Raw genomic sequence first — 4,307 nt, forward strand, 5'->3', positions numbered from 1 at the left:
TTTAAATAATAAAATAACAAAAATAACAAGTCCTAATTAAAAATAACACCAAGATGTTTACTCTAATATCGGAGATAAATTTAATCCCATCCAGATTAAGTGAATCACTAATCCTTTTATGCTTCAGAGACTGGACCAAAGACAATGAGTTATGTTTTGTCGGCATTCAGAAGTAGACAGTTGAGAGTCAACCAGGTTTTATGTATTTAAGACATGCCTTTAGTCTATGTAAAGGGTTTCATCAAGTTTTATGGATGAATATAGCCGAGTAAAGAGAATTGGCCCTAGCACTGATTTCTGTGGCACTCCACAGGTAACCCTGTAGCTTGATAAAGATTTATGATTACAGTGAACAAACTGAAATCGTCCGATAAGATTTAAACCAGTCTAGTGCTGTTCCCCTAATTCCTACAAAATATTGAAGCCTTTCTAAAAGAATATTATGGTCAACTGTATCAAATGCAGCACTGAGATCTAACAGGAAAAGTTCAGATACTAGTCTATTTTCTGAGGCCATGAGAATATCAGTGACTTTCACCAGAGCTGTTTCATTGCTATTATTAAACTTGACAAAAACTCTTCAAAATGTTCATTATAATGTAAGTGGTCACATACTCGTTTAGAAACTATTTTTCAAGAATTTTAGATAAGAAAGGAAAATTTGTTATAGGTCTATAATTTACCAAGTCGTCTGGGTCGAGAGATGGGTTCTTAATGAAAGGTTGAAGTCCAACTACTTTAAAAGCCTGAGGTTCATATCCCCCTAACAGAGATAGGTGAATTTTATCTTAAATGACAGTGAAAATCAGAAGATGTCTAACATACAAGCTGAAGGCTTTGACGAAGATAACAGTTTTGCTAAACATGGAACTAAACAGTCCAAACCCAGTTCAGGTTCTACAGTTACCACAGATGCAGCCTCACCTTCCAGAGATGAACCAGTTATATTTAGAGGGGTACTAATTATCTTATTTCTAATAAAATCAATTTTATTTATAAAGAATCCAATAAAATCATTACGTATAAGAGCCGGGGTAGTAGACGTTTCAACAGTGATAAGGCTCTGTGTGAGTCTGGCAACTGTATTAAAAAGAAATCTAGGATTATTCCTATTCTCCGCCATTAAGGATGAGAAATATGCTTTTCCAGCTCCATCAAGGGTTTTCATACAGCCTGTATTTCCATCAGGTAGGGATCCTGTAGACAGGAAGAGCGTCTTTTTCTTTCCAGTTTCCTAGAATTTTGATTAGAAGTACACCATTCTGTATTAAAACCAAGGAGCCAGTCTGGTATTGTTAAATTTCTTCTTTTTTAAAGAGGTTTATATTGTCAAGATAAGTACACAGAGACTTGTAATCCCATCAACAAATCATCAATTTATGAAGGGAAAAAAAATCATCAAGACTGGCCTGTTTACCTAGGCCCAAAAGGACTCAAACAAACTGAAGCAGAGTCAAATGATAACAGCAACACTGTGAACAGGCCTCTAATACACAAGGAAACTTAGATCGGACTCTAGAAGCAAGAACTAAGGAGATCCTGATGCAACAAAAACACCTGTTACATATTTTCATATAAAGGTAAAATCGGGGAGGTGCTAGCCATTTGAAGTTTCCGGAGCAAAAAACCTAAGTGGTACACTGGAAAAAATCTAAATCTAGATAAGTCATTTTTTTCTTAAAATAAGTGAATTTGTTCTTGTATTGAGGAGGTAAAAGGGGCATTTTGCCAATGGGACAAGAAAATGTACATTTAAAATAAGAAAACACAATTACATTGTCTTATTTCAAAGTGCATTTTATCTAATTGTCTTATTTCAAGAGTAAAAATACTCCTTCTATTGGCGAACTATCTCTTTTACCAACTCAAATTAATGGTAAATACACTTAATTTCAGAAATGTTTGCTTATTTCTAGATCGTTTTCCCAGTGTACCCCTCTCTTGCAAAATCAACATTTATACAGTATTTGTCAGTTTGTTTTTCTCTGTTTGAAAATAATTTCTCACTATCACTGTTTTCAAAATAGCTGCAATAAAAAAGAGGAAAAATGAAAATCTTGGTGTATACATTTCCACACAACATTACTGTTGTAACCTATCATGGAGGAAAATTGACAGACATCAGATTTTTGAGAAGCATTAATAAGAAGAAACAAATAAAGTGCAATGAAAAAAATGTAACATTGTAGAATGTAATACATTACTTCGATTCATCTAATTTGTCCTCCTAATATAAAGCTGTCAGACTGAAGCTGTCAGAATAAAGCCCTCTACTGTAAACATAACACTTGATGGGTATAGATCGAAGGACTGCCTCACTATTCTCTGGTATGTTAACATCCATTCTAGTTGCTACATTAGCAAGAACATAGCATATGTTCCTTTTAATGAATGATTGCATGCTAATTATTAATTTTAGAAAAAGTTGCAGTCATGATAAAACTTTGAGATAGCAAAACATGCAAAAATAAAAAACTCAGGAACCCAGAGTGGAGGCTGTGGGGATCGAACCCGGGTACTTGCAACCTTCTCAGAGAACAAGCGCACTGCTCTAACCACCAGGACAACACACCCCATATACTCATTTTGTAAAAGTAAAGATTGTTAAAGATTCTTCATCTCAAGCTTGGATCCTTAGACTGTTCTCCTCTGGACTGAGACACTTGATATTTTACCTGTTTTCTGTTGGCGCCACTCCGATGTGGGGGTAAGTGCCCCAAGTACTCAGAGGACCACAGACAGTAGAGGTGCCTTCACGCTCTAGGGTCTTTCTAGTTATTCCCTTAACCCTTGGTATTTCTCCATTATATATTGTTATGTCTTTTTTATGTTTCAACATTTTGGGATAGTCGCATAGATCACTATACCTTTCTTCTGCTGCTTATCAGTTATCATGATGTCAGTTGTTTGGACATTAGTGTTTTGTCTGTTGTATCTAGAAGTCTCACTGGATCTAAGCTTTATCATTCTCGTCATTTTGGAAGGTGGCTCCAATTTTCACATGGTGTGCTATACCAGCCACTTGTTTGTGATATTCCATATATTCCTTTCCTGCTAATATCTGCTTGAGTGTTTCTGGACCCTATTTGCATAGCCTGCACATGGGATTATCCATGTACATCTGGGACTCTTTTGCTCATATTTTTAAGGCATGCTCATGTGCTGCCATGATCACTTCTTTGGTGCTGTCCTTCTTTAATTTTCTATATGGTCAATGTAAACAGCAGCAATTCACATCACTTGTCATTTCAAGGCACTACAGAAACAAATCAATCAGATCATAAAGTCATATTGGTAAAAAGTGTTCAGTCTAAGGAAAACCTGCTGGTTGCATCGAGTGACTGATTTGCAGGATTTGTACTCCTCCTGGATGAGCATGGTGACCATAGATATATGCTTGCCTTTAATCATTGGCTCTACAGTAATTCCTTATGTGCTGATGAAGATTCTCAGTCATCCAGGTTATAGTCATTCCATAAAAGTTTAAAAATACAATCCACTGGACTTGGTATTTCTAAGCAATACAAGGCCTTGTCTATATAAAGCCTCAAACTCACTGCAAATCCAAACATTTGAATTGAGAAAGCTTCCTGGACGGGAAGCAAAACGGCTTCAAACCTTGGAAACCAGGTCCACTGGATTGTTTTTTAATTTTTTTACAGAATAATTCCTTATGTATGCAGCGACACTGGAGAGAAAAAAAACTCCCTTTAAACGTAACGAAACCTAGATTAGAACCGGGCGTTCTGCAGAGGCCAACTTTCAAGGACAGAGGAGCAGACAAACCAAAGGAACATAGAAACACTGATTCATAAATACTTTTTAAGGAAACCTGAATAAATATGCTTTTTTTACTAAAATATTCATAAGGTTGCACTGCATAAATGTAATTTCCTGTAGCAAATTATTATTGTATAAGAAAGATAAGAAAATAAACTGTGTTAATCAGTTATTATTAGTTATTAGTTATTAAAAGAATCATGGGGTTATAATGGAACAATGGCCACATGCAGGTTGAGTAAGAAGTTAAATATAAAATAATTCAACTTTTTGGATGAAGATGTAGTTCATATTCTCTCAGGGCTTTCAGAGTAATGCTGGAATAGGGATTCTTATTACTGGGTTATAATAATCCTGGGGCTGCAGTTTGTTGCACAGATGAAGAGTTAGCATGTTCTCCCTGTGCATTCATGGGTTATCTCCGTGTACTCCGGCTTCCTCCCACAGTCCAAAAACATAACTGTTAGGTTCATTGGTGTCTCTTAACTGTCCTTACCTGTGTTGTTGGTTGTATGCCTCTGTGTCTC

Source organism: Cyprinodon variegatus, unplaced genomic scaffold (assembly GCF_000732505.1).
Source record: "Cyprinodon variegatus isolate N-32 unplaced genomic scaffold, C_variegatus-1.0 Scaffold789, whole genome shotgun sequence".
NCBI classification, from domain to species: domain Eukaryota; kingdom Metazoa; phylum Chordata; class Actinopteri; order Cyprinodontiformes; family Cyprinodontidae; genus Cyprinodon; species Cyprinodon variegatus.